Source organism: Lissotriton vulgaris, chromosome 9, assembly GCF_964263255.1.
Source record: "Lissotriton vulgaris chromosome 9, aLisVul1.2, whole genome shotgun sequence".
In the NCBI taxonomy this organism is placed as follows: Eukaryota; Metazoa; Chordata; class Amphibia; order Caudata; family Salamandridae; genus Lissotriton; species Lissotriton vulgaris.
Window position 1 is genome coordinate 825153316 of NC_141697.1, and position 20450 is coordinate 825173765.

Below are 20450 nucleotides of genomic sequence, written 5' to 3' on the forward strand. Positions count from 1 at the left end.
TAGAAAGTTTGTGCCAAGGTCTCTTTAGGCGGTGAGTTGGCTCAGTTTTGTTCAATGCTTCTTTAACTAACATAGTCATTTTAATAAGATAGTGGTCTGTCCATCCCATAGGTTTGGGCACATCTGTCTTAACTTCCGGGATGTTGGTGAAAACAGGATCTAGGATATGTCCAGCCGAGTGCGTGGGAGCTTGAATTAGAGAATTGAGATGGAAGGCAGAAAAGTCGGACAGGAGGTTTTTGATAGTGGGGTCATGAGACAGATCAAAATGGAGATTGAGGTCGCCTAGTATAGTGAAGTTGGCTGATCTCATCACTAATGAGTTTGCCACCTCAAGGAGAGCTTCGATGAAATTTAGAAGCAGGTCCGGGTGGGCGATAGATGTAAGGCCTGACAGGGCAAAGTGAGGGCTGGTTGTGATTTTGAAACGGGCACTTTCACAGCCCGGAATTTCTTCCTTGGTGAAGGAGCAAGTGAATTGCTTTTTGTAGATGACTGCGATACCTCCACCTCTCGCGCCTCTATTAAGGGTCATCATTAGGTAGTTCTCTGGTAGCGTGAGGTTAGGTATAGTAGTCATATCATCGCGTAGCCAGGTTTCATATAGGAAGAGAATGTAAGGATTCTCGTCAAACTACTTAGTGAGACTAGATATGGTTCTTATTCTGACTTAGTAGCATCAAGAGTCAAAGATGATATGCGTGTCAGAAGAAGACCCGCTGCTTTACCGGATTTTGTATGATATCTATATTTTGTTTATTCATTTAATGAGGGAGATGTGTTATATTCTGTAATAGTTATACTATTATGTAACCTTTAGTCCTGTCTCTTTAACTGCATGAGACATGTTATGTTTCTGTATACATTCCATATTCTGAACAGAGCTTTACTCATGCAGCATTCTGCACTACTTGTCAGTTGTAACCTGGATACTGCTGTACTAGGATATGATGCTGTGCTGTTAAATAAACCTCTTGAAAATCAAGCTTTTCCTGGATTATTACAGAGATGCATCACGTTGTAAAGCCCTGCGCCATCATGGGGCGTTCCGGCGCAAGGGAGGGCGTTCCTGAGCAGGAACGCATCCTAAAAGTGGCTGAGTGAAATCTACAAGATTTCACTCAGTCACTTTTAGGCCAATGCTGCGTCACTCAAAACCCTGCACCTGCTTGAAGCAGACGTACGGCTTGGCACAGCATTGGGGAGATAGGGCACCCCAGAGCATTGCTGGAGCTACGTCATGGTTGCGACGCAACTCCAGCAATGCGCCACCTTTAGGGCACAGATGAGTGATGCTTCTGTGTCGTTTTTGCTCCATGGTGCGCCGCATTGTAAATGTGGCACACCATGGGTGGTGGAGGCGTGGTGCACAATTACTGGCGCATCCCTGCTAATTTGCAGGGATGCGCGAGTAATTGTAAATCTGCCCCTTAGTGTCTAGCATTACTCAGTTCTGTAAAGTACACTCATACATAATTACTGAAATGAAAACAAATAAGCATAGTAGCACCGCCACTGAGCAGGAGAGCAGTGCACCTGAAATGCAATCACAGATTATTTTGAAACATAATTTACCTACAATCTAATTGGCAGCATTATTGCTTTTCGGGAAAAAAAAATTTGCAATATGAAAACACATAGAGCAGGAGAAAACAGAGTAGTGATTAAATAGCTAGTACTACTCACCAAGCCCGGGGATCTTGACGCCTAGCAGGTCGAGCAGGTCGTGTTCACGGTCCAGGAGGTTGGACCACCGGTGCGTGGCCTGGTTGCAGGTGCGCCGGACCCGAGAGTGTTGATACATGGCCCGGCACACCTTCTCCCACAGCTTCTGACGCTCCCGGAGCCCGTACCCGCTAGCGATCCTGCCGCCTGCCGCGATGGTCTTGGGGAGGCGGCGCTGCACATAGTATAACAGTGCAGCCACCTCCTCCGTGCTGAAGATCTCCCGGGCTGTGACTTGCTCCCCCCGCAATCGCCTGCATGGGAGCCGGGTACGGGGTGCGGGACCCTTTCCCTTCCCGTTTTCCTTCCCGGCTCCCTTTGCCATGGTCCTGGACAGGAATGGAAATAATAAATAGGAAAGAGAATAGGGAAAAACTAAATAAAAGAAGGGGCAAAAAAAGTAGTTTGAAAGTAACCAAAATGTAGAAGAAAACACAAAATATAGATCTAGAAAAATAGAGGGATAGATATTAAGTAAAAAAGATAAAAAAAAACTTCAAACAAACAAAGGATGGCAAAGATTGAAGAAGGATAGGAAAAGCATGCCCAGAACCATAGCAATGAATGAAAAACAAGATGGCCGCGCCCATTGAGGACCGCGTGGGTAAGTTTGCGCCATATTTTCCCCCCGAGTACGGAAAAACACGCACAAACTCATAATACCACGCCGTACACAACGCAAGATTGCCAATAGCGGCCGGAACGGAAATACGCAACGCGCACAAGATGGCCACGCCCATGTATGACCGCATGGGTAACCGCGGTCGTTGCGCTAGAAGCGGCCCGCGAACACGCAAAAAATCCTGCAAACACGCAAAAAAAATCCACAAATTTGCACGAATTCGCGGATTGCGAGTTCCATTTCGTGCGAATTTGCACCCCGCGAATCTCGCGAAATTGCAGAAAAACAAATTTTGTACAATGGAAAGCACTTAGCAGGAGCAAAAGTTCCTTCTAATTTGTAACCATTCCCTGTAGTGCTTCCTGAGGGGACCCTCCAGAGTTCAGTTGCCTACTTGCAACTATTCTCTGACCCTCAAAGCAGGGTCAGAGAATAGTTAAAAGTATGTCACAATGCTCCTGTAAAAAAAATTAAACTGCAACAGGAAGTACTTACAGCTACGGAAGCAGGTGCCAGACTCAAATTCAGTGACACATTAACCAGCCCGAAATTAATTCATCTCAGTTGAGGCTGGGCAGGTGTGCTTTCCCCCCATAATCTACAGTGGTGAACCAGAGGGTGCTGTGATGAACCAGAGGGTGGCAGTGTTGAACCGGAGGGTGGCAGTGATGAACCAGAGGGTGGCAGGGATGAACCAGAGGGTGGCAGTAGTGAAGCAGAGAGTGGCAGTGATGAACCAGAGGGTGGCAGTAATGAGCCAGAGGGTGGCAGTGATGAACCAGAGGGAGTGGTGAACCGGAGGGTGATGAACCTGAGGATAGCAGTGATGAGCCAGAGGGTGGCAGTCTTGAACCAGAGGGGGGCAGTGGTGAACCAGAGGGTGCTGTGATGAACCAAAGGGTGGCAGTGATGAACCAGAGGGTGGCAGTGAGGAACCAGAGGGTGGTAGTGATGAACCAGAGGGTGGCACTGGTGAACCAGAGTGTGCTGTGATGAACCGGAGGGTGGCAGTAATGCGCCAGAGGGGGACAGTGATGATCCAGAGGGTGGCAGTGGTATACCAGAGGGTGGCAGTGATGAACCAGAGGGTGGCAGTGATGATCCTGAGGGTGGCAGTGGCAAACCAAAGGGTGGCAGTGACAAACCAGAGGGTGGAAGTGATGATCCTGAGGGTGGCAGTGGTGAACCAGAGGGTGGCAGTAATGAACCTGAGGGTGACAGTGATGAACCAGAGGGTGGCAGTAATGAACCAGAGGGTGGCAGTGATGAACCAGAGGGTGGCAGTGATGAACGAGAGGGTGGCAGTGATGAACCAGAGGGTGGCAGTGGTGAAGCAGAGGGTGGCAGTGATGAACCAGAGGGTGGCATTGGTGAACCAGAAGGTGCTGTGATGAACCAGAGGGTGGCATTAAAGAACCAGAGGGTGGCAGTGATGAAACAGAGGTTGGCAGTGGTGAACCAGAGGGTGATGAACCAGAGGATAGCAGTGATGAACCAGAGGGTGGCAATCTTAAACCAGAGGGTGGCAGTGGTGAACCAGAGGGTGCTAGTGATGAACTAGAGGGTGGCAGTGGTGAACCAGAGGGTGGCAGTTATGAACTAGAGGGTGGCAGTGATGAACCAGAGGGTGGCAGTGATGAACCAGAGGGTGGCAGGGATGAACCAGAGGGTGGCAGTGGTGAAGCAGAGAGTGGCAGTGATGAACCAGAGGGTGGCACTGGTGAACCGGAGGGTTCTGTGATGAACCAGAGGGTGGCAGTAATGAGCCAGAGGGTGGCAGTGATGAACCAGAGGGGGGCAGTGGTGAACCAGAGGGTGATGAACCAGAGGATAGCAGTGATGAGCCAGAGGGTGGCAGTCTTGAACCAGAGGGTGGCAGTGGTGAACCAGAGGGTGCTGTGATGAACCAGAGGGTGGCAGTGATGAACCAGAGGGTGGCAGTGATGAACCAGAGGGTGGCAGTGATGAACCAGAGAGTGGCAGTGATGAACCAGAGGGTGGCACTGGTGAACCAGAGGGTGCTGTGATGAACCAGAGGGTGGCAGTAATGAGCCAGAGGGTGGCAGTGATGAACCAGAGGGGGGCAGTGGTGAACCGGAGGGTGATGAACCAGAGGATAGCAGTGATGAGCCAGAGGGTGGCAGTCTTGAACCAGAGGGGGGCAGTGGTGAACCGGAGGGTGCTGTGATGAACCAGAGGGTGGAAGTGATGAACCAGAGGGTGACAGTGATGAACCAGAGGGTGGCAGTGATGAACTAGAGGGTGGCACTGGTGAACCAGAGGGTGCTGTGATGAATCAGAGGGTGGCAGTAATACGCCAGAGGGGGACAGTGATGATCCAGAGGGTGGCAGTGGTATACCAGAGGGTGGCAGTGATGAACCAGAGGGTGGCAGTGATGATCCTGAGGGTGGCAGTGGCAAACCAGAAGGTGGCAGTGACAAACCAGAGGGTGGAAGTGATGATCCTGAGGGTGGCAGTGGCGAACCAGAGGGTGGCAGTAATGAACCTGAGGGTGACAGTGATGAACCAGAGGGTGGCAGTAATGAACCAGAGGGTGGCAGTGATGAACCAGAGGGTGGCAGTGATGAACCAGAGGCTGGCAGTGATGAACCAGAGGGTGGCAGTGGTGAAGCAGAGGGTGGCAGTGATGAACCAGAGGGTGGCATTGGTGAACCAAAAGGTGCTGTGATGAACCAGAGGGTGGCAGTAATGAACCAGAGGGTGGCAGTGATGAAACAGAGGTTGGCAGTGGTGAACCAGAGGGTGATGAACCAGAGGATAGCAGTGATGAGCCAGAGGGTGGCAATCATAAACCAGAGGGTGGCAGTGGTGAACCAGAGGGTGCTAGTGATGAACTAGAGGGTGGCAGTGGTGAACCAGAGGGTGTCAGTTATGAACTAGAGGGTGGCAGTGATGAATCAGAGGCTGGCAGTGATGAACCAGAGGGTGGCAGGGATGAACCAGAGGGTGGCAGTGGTGAAGCAGAGAGTGGCAGTGATGAACCAGAGGGTGGCACTGGTGAACCGGAGGGTGCTGTGATGAACCAGAGGGTGGCAGTAATGAGCCAAAGGGTGGCAGTGATGAACCAGAGGGTGGCAGTAGTGAACCAGAGGGTGGCAGTGGTGAACCAGAGGGTGCTGTGATGAACCAGAGGGTGGCATTGATGAACCAGAGGGTGCAGTGATGAACCAGAGGGTGGCAGTGATGAACTAGAGGGTGGCACTGGTGAACCAGAAGGTGCTGTGATGAACCAGAGGGTGGCAGTGATGAACCAGAGGGTGGCAGTGATGATCCTGAGGGTGGCAGTGGCAAACCAGAGGGTGGCAGTGACACACCAGAGGGTGGAAGTGATGATCCCGAGGGTGGAAGTGGCGAACCAGAGGGTAGCAGTAATGAATCAGAGGGTGACAGTGATGAACCAGAGGGTGGCAGTAATGAACCAGAGGGTGGCAGTGATGAACCAGAGGGTGGCAGTGATGAACCAGAGGGTGGCAGTGATGAACCAGAGGGTGGCAGTGGTGAAGCAGAGGGTGGCAGTGATGAACCAGAGGGTGGCATTGGTGAACCAGAGGGTGCTGTGATGAACCAGAGGGTGGCAGTAATGAACCAGAGGGTGGCAGTGAAGAACCACAGGGTGGCAGTGGTGAACCAGAGGGTGATGAACCAGAGGATAGCAGTGATGAACCAGAGGGTGGCAGTCTTGAACCAGAGGGTGGCAGTGGTGAACCAGAGGGTGCTAGTGATGAACTAGAGGGTGCTAGTGGTGAACCAGAGGGTGGCAGTGATGAACCAGAGGGTGGCAGTGATGAACCAGAGGGTGGCAGTGATGAACCAGAGGGTGGCAGTGATGAACCAGAGGGTAGCAGTGGTGAACCAGAGGGTGGCTGTGGTGAACCAGAGGGTGGCAGTGATGAACCAGAGGGGGCAGTGGTGAACCAGAGGGTGATGAACCAGAGGATAGCAGTGATGAACCAGAGGGTGGCAATCTTAAACCAGAGGGTGGCAGTGGTGAACCAGAGGGTGCTAGTGATGAACTAGAGGGTGGCAGTGGTGAACCAGAGGGTGGCAGTTATGAACTAGAGGGTGGCAGTGATGAACCAGAGGGTGGCAGTGATGAACCAGAGGGTGGCAGGGATGAACCAGAGGGTGGCAGTGGTGAAGCAGAGAGTGGCAGTGATGAACCAGAGGGTGGCACTGGTGAACCGGAGGGTTCTGTGATGAACCAGAGGGTGGCAGTAATGAGCCAGAGGGTGGCAGTGATGAACCAGAGGGGGGCAGTGGTGAACCAGAGGGTGATGAACCAGAGGATAGCAGTGATGAGCCAGAGGGTGGCAGTCTTGAACCAGAGGGTGGCAGTGGTGAACCAGAGGGTGCTGTGATGAACCAGAGGGTGGCAGTGATGAACCAGAGGGTGGCAGTGATAAACCAGAGGGTGGCAGTGATGAACCAGAGAGTGGCAGTGATGAACCAGAGGGTGGCACTGGTGAACCAGAGGGTGCTGTGATGAACCAGAGGGTGGCAGTAATGAGCCAGAGGGTGGCAGTGATGAACCAGAGGGGGGCAGTGGTGAACCGGAGGGTGATGAACCAGAGGATAGCAGTGATGAGCCAGAGGGTGGCAGTCTTGAACCAGAGGGGGGCAGTGGTGAACCGGAGGGTGCTGTGATGAACCAGAGGGTGGAAGTGATGAACCAGAGGGTGACAGTGATGAACCAGAGGGTGGCAGTGATGAACTAGAGGGTGGCACTGGTGAACCAGAGGGTGCTGTGATGAATCAGAGGGTGGCAGTAATGCGCCAGAGGGGGACAGTGATGATCCAGAGGGTGGCAGTGGTATACCAGAGGGTGGCAGTGATGAACCAGAGGGTGGCAGTGATGATCCTGAGGGTGGCAGTGGCAAACCAGAAGGTGGCAGTGACAAACCAGAGGGTGGAAGTGATGATCCTGAGGGTGGCAGTGGCGAACCAGAGGGTGGCAGTAATGAACCTGAGGGTGACAGTGATGAACCAGAGGGTGGCAGTAATGAACCAGAGGGTGGCAGTGATGAACCAGAGGGTGGCAGTGATGAACCAGAGGGTGGCAGTGATGAACCAGAGGGTGGCAGTGGTGAAGCAGAGGGTGGCAGTGATGAACCAGAGGGTGGCATTGGTGAACCAAAAGGTGCTGTGATGAACCAGAGGGTGGCAGTAATGAACCAGAGGGTGGCAGTGATGAAACAGAGGTTGGCAGTGGTGAACCAGAGGGTGATGAACCAGAGGATAGCAGTGATGAGCCAGAGGGTGGCAATCATAAACCAGAGGGTGGCAGTGGTGAACCAGAGGGTGCTAGTGATGAACTAGAGGGTGGCAGTGGTGAACCAGAGGGTGTCAGTTATGAACTAGAGGGTGGCAGTGATGAATCAGAGGCTGGCAGTGATGAACCAGAGGGTGGCAGGGATGAACCAGAGGGTGGCAGTGGTGAAGCAGAGAGTGGCAGTGATGAACCAGAGGGTGGCACTGGTGAACCGGAGGGTGCTGTGATGAACCAGAGGGTGGCAGTAATGAGCCAAAGGGTGGCAGTGATGAACCAGAGGGTGGCAGTAGTGAACCAGAGGGTGGCAGTGGTGAACCAGAGGGTGCTGTGATGAACCAGAGGGTGGCATTGATGAACCAGAGGGTGCAGTGATGAACCAGAGGGTGGCAGTGATGAACTAGAGGGTGGCACTGGTGAACCAGAAGGTGCTGTGATGAACCAGAGGGTGGCAGTAATGCGCCAGAGGGGGACAGTGATGATCCAGAGGGTGGCAGTTGCATACCAGAGGGTGGCAGTGATGAACCAGAGGGTGGCAGTGATGATCCTGAGGGTGGCAGTGGCAAACCAGAGGGTGGCAGTGACACACCAGAGGGTGGAAGTGATGATCCCGAGGGTGGAAGTGGCGAACCAGAGGGTAGCAGTAATGAATCAGAGGGTGACAGTGATGAACCAGAAGGTGGCAGTAATGAACCAGAGGGTGGCAGTGATGAACCAGAGGGTGGCAGTGATGAACCAGAGGGTGGCAGTGATGAACCAGAGGGTGGCAGTGGTGAAGCAGAGGGTGGCAGTGATGAACCAGAGGGTGGCATTGGTGAACCAGAGGGTGCTGTGATGAACCAGAGGGTGGCAGTAATGAACCAGAGGGTGGCAGTGAAGAACCACAGGGTGGCAGTGGTGAACCAGAGGGTGATGAACCAGAGGATAGCAGTGATGAACCAGAGGGTGGCAGTCTTGAACCAGAGGGTGGCAGTGGTGAACCAGAGGGTGCTAGTGATGAACTAGAGGGTGCTAGTGGTGAACCAGAGGGTGGCAGTGATGAACCAGAGGGTGGCAGTGATGAACCAGAGGGTGGCAGTGATGAACCAGAGGGTGGCAGTGATGAACCAGAGGGTAGCAGTGGTGAACCAGAGGGTGGCTGTGGTGAACCAGAGGGTGGCAGTGATGAACCAGAGGGGGCAGTGGTGAACCAGAGGGTGATGAACCAGAGGATAGCAGTGATGAACCAGAGGGTGGCAGTCTTGAACCAGAGGGTGGCAGTGGTGAACCAGAGGGTGCTGTGATGAACCAGAGGGTGGCAGTGGTGAACCAGAGGGTGGCAGTAATGAACCAGAGGGTGGCAGTGATGAACCAGAGGGTGGCAGTGATGAACCAGAGGGTGCTGTGATGAACCAGAGGGTGGCAGTGGTGAACCAGAGGGTGGCAGTAATGAACCAGAGGGTGGCAGTGATGAACCAGAGGGTGGCACTGGTGAACCAGAGGGTGCTGTGATGAGCCAGAGGGTGGCAGTAATGAGCCTGAGGGGGACAGTGATGATCCAGAGGGTGGCAGTTGCAAACCAGAGGGTGGCAGTGATGAACCAGAGGGTGGTAGTGATGATCCTGAGGGTGGCACTGGCAAACCAGAGGGTGGCAGTGACAAACCAGAGGTTGGCAGTGATGATCCCAAGGGTGGCAGTGGCGAACCAGAGTGTGGCAGTAATGAACCAGAGGGTGACAGTGATGAACCAGAGGGTGGCAGTAATGAACCAGAGGGTGGCAGTGATGAACCAGAGGGTGGCAGTGATGAACCAGAGGGTGGCAGTGATGAACCAGAGGGTGGCAGAGGTGAACCAGAGGGTGATGAACCAGAGGATAGTAGTGATGAACCAGAGGGTGGCAGTCTTGAACCAGAGGGTGGCAGTGGTGAACCAGAGGGTGCTAGTGATGAACCAGAGGGTGGCAGTGGTGAACCAGAGGGTGGCAGTGATGAACCAGAGGGTGGCAGTGATGAACCAGAGGGTGGCAGTGATGAACCAGAGGGTGGCAGTGGTGAACCAGAGGTTGGCAGTGGTGAACCAGAGGGTGGCAGTGATGAACCAGAGGGTGGCACTGGTAAACCAGAGGGTGCTGTTATGAACCAGAGGGTGGCAGTGATGAACTAAAGGGGGACAGTGATGATCCAGAGTGTCAGGCTCTGCTTTCTGGCCTCTTCGGGGCTGTGTTGCTATGCCTATAACCTCCCCTATAAACAACCTCAGAGTCTGAATCAGATAACACAGACTACAGAAGGAGTTTAACCGGGGAGGGAAAGGAAGGGGACAGCAGGGAGGGAGATCTGTAATGACAAAGAACAACTCCTTTAGAAGACCCTCCAGGTTTTGTGAATCTAACCCACCCACTTCTCTCGCTGACCCCGTAACAAACAGGAAGACTTTACAGTACCACACTCGTACCTGTAAAGAAAAATACAATTGGTTGCTTCTCAAGAAGACACGACGTGAGGTGGTACCAGGCACTCTACCCAACTGTGGAATAACCAGACAGAGAGACACTTCATGAAAACCTTATCCTATGAGGGTTGTGCTATGTAAAGGGAGGACTGACACACCTACCTAAAACAAGTAATAAACATTCCTCAATGGGTGTGCTTAATCCCTCTGAATATGTACCCCTCTTGTGTCTCCTGAGTAGGAAGAAAGGAAAACAAATGTTGTGGTATAACATCAAATAATATAGAAGCAGGAACGGAAAGGATCCTCTGTTCTGTTTCACCTTAAAACGTGTCCGTGAAATGTGGGTGTTCAATATCACACCCTGAACTGAGGAGCACTATAAGTACACAGCACAATGTTTCACCGAGGTCCAGCCTTGATTCCTCGGACTCGAACCAAAGATAATTGCACACAAAGGTTCTCTTCTTTCCCCCTCATCCGAGAGGAACAAATCAATATTCAACTAGATGCCACTTTCCCAGCGTGGCTCTGATATTCGTAACCAAGTGTCAAACAAGTTTTCCAATAGCGCCATTGCTTCCCCATCAGCCGAGAGGTAATCGGGAAATAAATCAAGGCTCCACGCCACCAGTGTGGTTCGCACTGTTACAACACAGTGTGCAGCAGGGAAACAGGAATTCACGGACCAAATCCGCGTTATTACCGCTATTGTCTTGAAACAAACCGTCATCCGAGCAGGATCAGGTATTATCGGCAAAGCCATGGCTGCCGGTGCTCATTTTGATTACGTGGTGCGCATGCTCCGTGCGTCCATCACGTCACTGCCCCATAGCCTGCCGGGAAACGTGTTTTCCCGATGCGCGAGGAGCGCGGTATACAGGCTGCTTGTGTCTCTCGGATGTACGAAACATGACACAGAGGGTGGCAGTGGTGAACCAGAGGGTGGCAGTGATCAACCAGAGGGGGCAGTGGTGAACCAGAGGGTGATGAACCAGAGGATAGCAGTGATGAACCAGAGGGTGGCAGTCTTGAACCAGAGGGTGGCAGTGGTGAACCAGAGGGTGCTGTGATGAACCAGAGGGTGGCAGTGGTGAACCAGAGGGTGGCAGTAATGAACCAGAGGGTGGCAGTGATGAACCAGAGGGTGGCAGTGATGAACCAGAGGGTGGCACTGGTGAACCAGAGGGTGCTGTGATGAGCCAGAGGGTGGCAGTAATGAGTGCGAGGGGGACAGTGATGATCCAGAGGGTGGCAGTGGCAAACCAGAGGGTGGCAGTGATGAACCAGAGGGTGGGAGTGATGATCCTGAGGGTGGTACTGGCAAACCAGAAGGTGGCAGTGACAAACCAGAGGTTGGCAGTGATGATCCCAAGGGTGGCAGTGGCGAACCAGAGTGTGGCAGTAATGAACCAGAGGGTGACAGTAATGAACCAGAGGGTGACAGTAATGAACCAGAGGGTGGCAGTGATGAACCAGAGGGTGGCAGTGATGAACCAGAGGGTGGCAGTGATGAACCAGAGGGTGGCAGTGGTGAACCAGAGGGTGATGAACCAGAGGATAGTAGTGATGAACCAGAGGGTGGCAGTGGTGAACCAGAAGGTGCTAGTGATGAACCAGAGGGTGGCAGTGGTGAACCAGAGGGTGGCAGTGATGAACCAGAGGGTGGCAGTAATGAACCAGAGGGTGGCAGTGATGAACCAGAGGGTGGCAGTGGTGAACCAGAGGGTGGCAGTGGTGAACCAGAGGGTGGCAGTAATGAACCACAGGGTGGCACTGGTAAACCAGAGGGTGCTGTGATGAACCAGAGGGTGGCAGTGATGAACTTAAGGGGGACAGTGATGATCCAGAGTGTCAGGCTCTGCCTTCTGGCCTCTTCGGGCTGTGTTGCTATGCCTATAACCTCCCCTATAAACGACCTCAGAGTCTGAATCAGATAACACAGACTACAGAAGGAGTTCAACCGGGGAGGGAAAGGAAGGGGACAGCAGGGAGGGAGATCTGTAACGACAAAGAACAACTCGTTTAGAAGACCCTTCAGGTTTTGTGAATCTAACCCACCCACTTCTCTCGCTGACCCCGTAACAAACAGAAAGACTTTACAGTACCACACTCGTACCTGTAAAGAAAAATACAATTGGTTGCTTCTCAAGAAGACACGACGTGAGGTGGTACCAGGCACTCTACCCAACTGTGGAATAACCAGACAGAGAGACACTTCATGAAAACCTTAACCTATGAGGGTTGTGCTATGTAAAGGGAGGACTGACACACCTACCTAAAACAAGTAATAAACATTCCTCAATGGGTGTGCTTAATCCCTCTGAATATGTACCCCTCTTGTGTCTCCTGAGTAGGAAGAAAGGAAAACAAATGTTGTGGTATAACATCAAATAATATAGAAGCAGGAACGGAAAGGATCCTCTGTTCTGTTTCACCTTAAAACGTGTCCGTGAAATGTGGGTGTTCAATATCACACCCTGAACTGAGGAGCACTGTAAGTACACAGCACAATGTTTCACAGAGGTCCAGCCTCGATTCCCAGGACTTGAACCAAAGATAATTGCACACAAAGGTTCTCTTCTTTCCCCCTCATCCGAGAGGAACAAATCAATATTCAACTAGATGCCACTTTCCCAGCGTGGCTCTGATATTCGTAACCAAGTGTCAAACAAGTTTTGCAATAGCGCCATTGCTTCCCCATCAGCCGAGAGGTAATCGGGAAATAAATCAAGGCTCCACGCCACCAGTGTGGTTCGCACTGTTACAACACAGTGTGCAGCAGGGAAACAGGAATTCACTGACCAAATCCGCGTTATTACCGCTATTATCTTGAAACAAACTGTCATCCGAGCAGGATCAGGAATTATCAGCAAAGCCGTGGCTGCCGGTGCTCATTTTGATTATGTGGTGCGCACGCTCCGTACGTCCATCACGTCACTGCTCCATAGCCTGCCGGGAAACGTGTTTTCCCGATGCGCGAGGAGCGCGGTATACAGGCTGCTTGTGTCTCTCGGACGTACAAAACATGACACAGAGAGTGGCAGTGGTGAACCAGAGGGTGGCAGTGATGAACCAGAGGGGGCAGTGGTGAACCAGAGGGTGATGAACGAGAGGATAGCAGTGATGAACCAGAGGGTGGCAGTCTTGAACCAGAGGGTGGCAGTGGTGAACCAGAGGGTGCTGTGATGAACCAGAGGGTGGCAGTGGTGATCCTGAGGGTGGCACTGGCAAACCAGAGGGTGGCAGTGACAAACCAGAGGTTGGCAGTGATGATCCCAAGGGTGGCAGTGGCGAACCAGAGTGTGGCAGTAATGAACCAGAGGGTCACAGTGATGAACCAGAGGGTGACAGTAATGAGCCAGAGGGTGGCAGTGATGAACCAGAGGGTGGCAGTGATGAACCAGAGGGTGGCAGTGATGAACCAGAGGGTGGCAGTGGTGAACCAGAGGGTGATGAACCAGAGGATAGTAGTGATGAACCAGAGGGTGGCAGTGGTGAACCAGAGGGTGCTAGTGATGAACCAGAGGGTGGCAGTGGTGAACCAGAGGGTGGCAGTGATGAACTAAAGGGGGACAGTGATGATCCAGAGTGTCAGGCTCTGCCTTCTGGCCTCTTCGGGGCTGTGTTGCTATGCCTATAACCTCCCCTATAAACGACCTCAGAGTTTGAATCAGATAACACAGACTACAGAAGGAGTTCAACCGGGGAGGGAAAGGAAGGGGACAGCAGGGAGGGAGATCTGTAATGACAAAGAACAACTCGTTTTGAAGACCCTTCAGGTTTTATGAATCTAACCCACCCACTTCTCTCGCTGACCCCGTAACAAACAGAAAGACTTTACAGTACCACACTCGTACCTGTAAAGAAAAAAAAAATTGGTTGCTTCTCAAGAAGACACGACGTGAGCTGGTACCAGGCACTCTACCCAACTGTGGAATAACCAGACAGAGAGACACTTCATGAAAACCTTAACCTATGAGGGTTGTGCTATGTAAAGGGAGGACTGACACACCTACCTAAAACAAGTAATAAACATTCCTCAATGGGTGTGCTTAATCCCTCTGAATATGTACCCCTCTTGTGTCTCCTGAGTAGGAAGAAAGGAAAACAAATGTTGTGGTATAACATCAAATAATATAGAAGCAGGAACGGAAAGGATCCTCTGTTCTGTTTCACCTTAAAACGTGTCCGTGAAATGTGGGTGTTCAATATCACACCCTGAACTGAGGAGCACTGTAATTACACAGCACAATGTTTCACCGAGGTCCAGCCTCGATTCCCCGGACTTGAACCAAAGATAATTGCACACAAAGGTTCTCTTCTTTCCCCCTCATCCGAGAGGAACAAATCAATATTCAACTAGATGCCACTTTCCCAGCGTGGCTCTGATATTCGTAACCAAGTGTCAAACAAGTTTTGCAATAGCGCCATTGCTTCCCCATCAGCCGAGAGGTAATCGGGAAATAAATCAAGGCTCCACGCCACCAGTGTGGTTCGCACTGTTACAACACAGTGTGCAGCAGGGAAACAGGAATTCACGGACCAAATCCGCGTTATTACCGCTATTGTCTTGAAACAAACCGTCATCCGAGCAGGATCAGGAATTATCGGCAAAGCCGTGGCTGCCGGTGCTCATTTTGATTATGTGGTGCGCATGCTCCGTACGTCCATCACGTCACTGCTCCATAGCCTGCCGGGAAACGTGTTTTCCCGATGCACGAGGAGCGCGGTATACAGGCTGCTTGTGTCTCTCGGACGTACAAAACATGGCACAGAGGGTGGCAGTGGTGAACCAGAGGATGGCAGTGATGAACCAGAGGGGGCAGTGGTGAACCAGAGGGTGATGAACCAGAGGATAGCAGTGATGAACCAGAGGGTGGCAGTCTTGAACCAGAGGGTGGCAGTGGTGAACCAGAGGGTGCTGTGATGAACCAGAGGGTGGCAGTGGTGATCCTGAGGGTGGCACTGGCAAACCAGAGGGTGGCAGTGACAAACCCGAGGTTGGCAGTGATGATCCCAAGGGTGGCAGTGGCGAACCAGAGTGTGGCAGTAATGAACCAGAGGGTGACAGTGATGAACCAGAGGGTGGCAGTAATGAACCAGAGGGTGGCAGTGATGAACCAGAGGGTGGCAGTGATGAACCAGAGGGTGGCAGTGATGAACCAGAGGGTGGCAGTGGTGAACCAGAGGGTGATGAACCAGAGGATAGTAGTGATGAACCAGAGGGTGGCAGTCTTGAACCAGAGGGTGGCAGTGGTGAACCAGAGGGTGCTAGTGATGAACCAGAGGGTGGCAGTGGTGAACCAGAGGGTGGCAGTGATGAACCAGAGGGTGGCAGTGATGAACCAGAGGGTGGCAGTGGTGAACCAGAGGGTGGCAGTGGTGAACTAGAGGGTGGCAGTGATGAACCAGAGGGTGGCACTGGTAAACCAGAGGGTGCTGTGATGAACCAGAGGGTGGCAGTGATGAACTAAAGGGGGACAGTGATGATCCAGAGTGTCAGGCTCTGCTTTCTGGCCTCTTCGGGGCTGTGTTGCTATGCCTATAACCTCCCCTATAAACGACCTCAGAGTCTGAATCAGATAACACAGACTACAGAAGGAGTTCAACCAGGGAGGGAAAGGAAGGGGACAGCAGGGAGGGAGATCTGTAACGACAAAGAACAACTCGTTTACAAGACCCTCCAGGTTTTGTGAATCTAACCAACCCACTTCTCTTGCTGACCCCGTAACAAACAGAAAGACTTTACAGTACCACACTCGTACCTGTAAAGAAAAATACAATTGGTTGCTTCTCAAGAAGACACGACGTGAGGTGGTACCAGGCACTCTACCCAACTGTGGAATAACCAGACAGAGAGATACTTCATGAAAACCTTAACCTATGAGGGTTGTGCTATGTAAAGGGAGGACTGACACACCTACCTAAAACAAGTAATAAACATTCCTCAATGGGTGTGCTTAATCCCTCTGAATATGTACCCCTCTTGTGTCTCCTGAGTAGGAAGAAAGGAAAACAAATGTTGTGGTATAACATCAAATAATATAGAAGCAGGAACGGAAAGGATCCTCCGTTCTGTTTCACCCTAAAACGTGTCCGTGAAATGTGGGTGTTCAATATCACACCCTGAACTGAGGAGCACTATAAGTACACAGCACAATGTTTCACCGAGGTCCAGCCTCGATTCCCCGGACTTGAACCAAAGATAATTGCACACAAAGGTTCTCTTCTTTCCCCCTCATCCGTGAGGAACAAATCAATATTCAACTAGATGCCACTTTCCCAGCGTGGCTCTGATATTCGTAACCAAGTGTCAAACAAGTTTTGCAATAGCGCCATTGCTTCCCCATCAGCCGAGAGGTAATCGGAAAATAAATCAAGGCTCCACGCCACCAGTGTGGTTCGCACTGTTACAACACAGTGTGCAGCAGGGAAACAGGAATTCACGGACCAAATCCGCGTTATTACCGCTATTGTCTTGAAACAAACCGTCATCCGAGCAGGATCAGGAATTATCGGCAAAGCCGTGGCTGCCGGTGCTCGTTTTGATTACGTGGTGCGCACGCTCCGTGCGTCCATCACGTCACTGCCCCATAGCCTGCCGGGAAACGTGTTTTCCCAATGCGCGAGGAGCGTGGTATACAGGCTGCTTGTGTCTCTCGGACATACGAAACATGACACAGAGGGTGGCAGTGGCGATCCAGAGGGTGGCAGTGGCAAACCAGAGGGTGGCAGTGATGAACCAGAGGGTGGCTGTAATGAACCAGAGGGTGGCAGTGGTGAACCAGAGGGTGGCAGTGGTGAACCAGAGGGTGGCAGTGGTGAACCAGAGGGTGATGAACCATAGGATAGCAGTGATGAACCAGAGGGTGGCAGTCTTGAACCAGAGTGTGGCAGTGGTGAACCAGAGGGTGCTGTGATGAATCAGAGGGTGGCAGTGATGAACCAGAGGGTGGTAGTGGTGAACCAGAGGGTGACAGTGGTGAACCAGAGAGTGACAGTGGTGAACCAGAGTGTGGCAGTGGTGAACCAGAGGGTGCTGTGATGAATCAGACGGTGGCAGTGGTGAACCAGAGGATGATAATGATGAACCAGAGGGTGGCAGTGGTGAACCAGAGGGTGGCAGTGGTGAACCAGAGGGTGGCAGTGATGAACCAGAGGGTGGCAGTGGTGAACCAGAGGATGGCAGTGATGAACCAGAGGGTGGCACTGATGAACCAGAGGGTGCTGTGATGAACCAGAGGGGGACAGTGATGATCCAGAGGGTAGCCGTGGCAAACCAAAGGGTGGCAGTGATGATCCAGAGGGTGGCAGTGACGAACCAGAGGGTGGCAGTAATGAACCAGAGGTTGGCAGTGATGAACCAGAGGGTGGCAGTGATGAACGAGAGGGTGATGAACCAGAGGATAGCAGTGATGAACCAGAGGGTGGCAGTCTTGAACCAGAGGGTGGCAGCGGTGAACCAGAGGGTGCTGTGATGAACCAGAGGGTGGCAGTGGTGAACCAGATGGTGGTAGTGGTGAACCCTTATTGACATGCCGTTTGATGGTCGTCACCTCTTTGGCGACAAGGCAGACAGTGTGCTTGAGCGCTTTAAGGACTCCAGGGCTACGGCCAAGTCCTTGGGCCTCTTGTCCCCGCACCAGCGAACTGTTGCCTTTCGCTCCTTTCGTGGTCAAGGAAGGGGCACCCCCACATGTCCTGCCAGCCACGGACCACAGTCTAACATCCAGCGCGGCGGCGGACGTGGTAACCGCCGTGGCGGCGGTTGGGGACAAGGGCGAGGTCAGTCCACACCTACCCCTGCAGCATCTGCCTCAAAATCCTCTTAGTCCGGGCTTTCAGGCCCATGAGACGTCGTTGGGGGGCAGGGTTCGCCATCACCTCCTCCACTGGTGCATTCATTCATTCATTCATTCATTCATTCACTGGCGCACTGTCACATCGGACAGGTGGGTGCTGCAAATCGTCCGAAGGGGCTACTCCCTCCCCTTCGAGGTGACCCCTCCAGCCATGCCACTGCAGTACCACCGTGTGTCGGAGGATCACTTGAGTCTTCTGCAACAGGAAGTTACGACTCTCCTGGCCAAGGGGGCCATCAAGCGAGTTCCTGGGCCAGAATTAGGGTGTGGTTGTTACTCCCAGTACTTTCTGGTTCCCAAGAAGGGCAAAGGGGGCCTACGCCCTATCTTGGACCTGCGGAACGTTAACGGCTTCCTCCGGAAGGAGAAGTTCAAGATCCTGACACTGGCTCAGGTCTTAGCTGCCCTGGACCCTGGAGACTGGATGGTAGAGTTGGACTTGCAGGACGCTTATTTTCATATCCCCGTCCTGCCGGCCCACCGGCGTTACCTGCGGTTTACCGTAGGCCAGGAGCACTTTCATTTTACCGTGCTCCCCTTCGGCCTTACCAGCGGCCCACGAGTGTTCACGAAAGTGATGGCGGTGGTCGCAGCTCATCTGCGCAGGTTAGGGGTTTCAGTCTTCCCCTACCTTGACGACTGGTTGTTGAAGGCGGGCTCTCCCCAGACAGTCATCAGCCACCTCCAGACTACGGCCGACCTCCTGCACCTGCTGGGTAAGCGTGGGCGTAAAATCCGTTTCGGGGTCGAATTTGCGGATTTTTGACGATTTCACGATCCCCAAATCACGCAAATTTACCCAATAATCCGCAAATTCGCAAGCAACAAATTATTTTGCTTGGTCGCGCGCGCGGCGTTGACTTACCGTGATTCTGAGTCCGCCGGGTTGTTTTTCACCCGGTTTTGCGTGTGCTTCGCCATTTTCGATCTTGCTGCATGATCGCGCGAGAGTTTTTCTAACGCAATTACGTTATCGCGGCCTGCCATCTTGCACAGCGAGAGTTTGACAACGCGAGTACGTTATAAAGGCCCGCGATTACACATTGCTGGAGTAAACAATCCCGAACACGTAGATGCGGCACGCAGCTGACTTCCGGCAGCTTGCGTTCCTGAAATTGCAAAAATTGCAATTCTGCATAAGAAACCCACCGCAGGAAGCATAAACCTTGTGAAAATGATGATTTTGATCAGAATACCTCCTCAGATTGACATTTGGCTGCACATTTTGGTGCAGGAGTCCATTTTTTGTGGTGGGGTGGGAGGAAGGAAGTGGCCCAGAGTCTCCAACTTCCTGTTCCTGTCCAGCAGGCTCCTCCTAGTGTTTTGTCCATCTCCTGGTCTCCTTTCATTTGGCTGTGGAGCTGGAAGTATTACTTTTTGTGACTGCTGCTGGATATTTGTATTTGAGGACTTTTTGGACTTTGGAGTTTGGATCACTTTTGGACTTGAGATTTTACAAGTAAGTTGGTGTTGTTTGTTTGGGGCATTGCAGTTGAGGCATCTACAGTTCTAAAACTTTTTTCACAACTTTAACAAAATATATATTGTGGTGGGTAGCCACAGTATCCAGTAGGCCCAGGGTGCATGATACAACTGTTTCTGTGATTTTTTTTAAAACTTAATTCTCATTTATGTCATGGAATTTTAGCTCACTGTTATATTTTGTTTTGTTTTTTATTTTGGGGTGCCTGTAAAGCCTCACTAGCCAGTAGGCCCAGGTGTAGTGAGTGGTGCATGGACCTAGTCTTTCTATGGGGGCATGGATGGCATTGAACTGTGGTGATTTTTGTGTGTTTTTTTACTTTGTGGGGTGTTGTTGGGCCCTGGCCATGTGGGTGGGGGCCATTTTGAGGCCTGGTACAGGCAGGGCCTGGCATTGTGGTGGGGGTCAAGGGGCCATTTTGAAGGCAGTCAGTGTGCTCAGGCCTGCACCCAGTTTGCCTTGCTTTCAACCATTATGCCCGGGGGTACTCAGTGGTGCATGGGCCTAGTCTTTCTGTGGGGTGTCTTGAATTTAAACATCATTGAGGGCATGGATGGCATGGGATTGTGGTGATTTTTGAGTTTTTTTCGACTTTTTGGGGTGTTGTTGAGGCCTTGCCATGTGGGTGGGGGCCATTTTGGGGCCTGGTAAAGGCAGGCCCAGGCAGTGTGCTCAGGCCTGCACCCAGTTTGCCTTGCTTTCAACCATTATGCCCAGGGGTACTCAGTGGTGCATGGGCCTAGTCTTTCTGTGGGGTGTCTTGAATTTAAACATCATTGAGGGCATCGATGGCATGGGATTGTGGTGATTTTTGAGTGTTTTTCGACTTTTTGGGGTTGGTGTTGGGGCCTGGCCATGTGGGTGGGGGCCATTTTGGGGCCTGGTACAGGCAGGGCCTGGCCATGTGGTGGGGGTCACGGGGCGATTTTGAAGCCAGGCAGTGTGCTCAGGCCTGCACCCAGTTTGCCTTGCTTTCAACCATTATGCCCAGGATTACTCAGTGGTGCATGGGCCTAGTCTTTCTGTGGGGTGTCTT

The 20450-nt window shown here is 52.2% G+C and overlaps 1 protein-coding gene across 1 annotated transcript in view; it reads left to right on the forward strand.

Annotated features, from left to right (window-relative positions):
* Positions 1-20450, forward strand: part of TOP6BL (TOP6B like initiator of meiotic double strand breaks) — a 2408555-nt gene that overhangs the window by 1727930 nt on the left and 660175 nt on the right. The window lies entirely within an intron of this gene.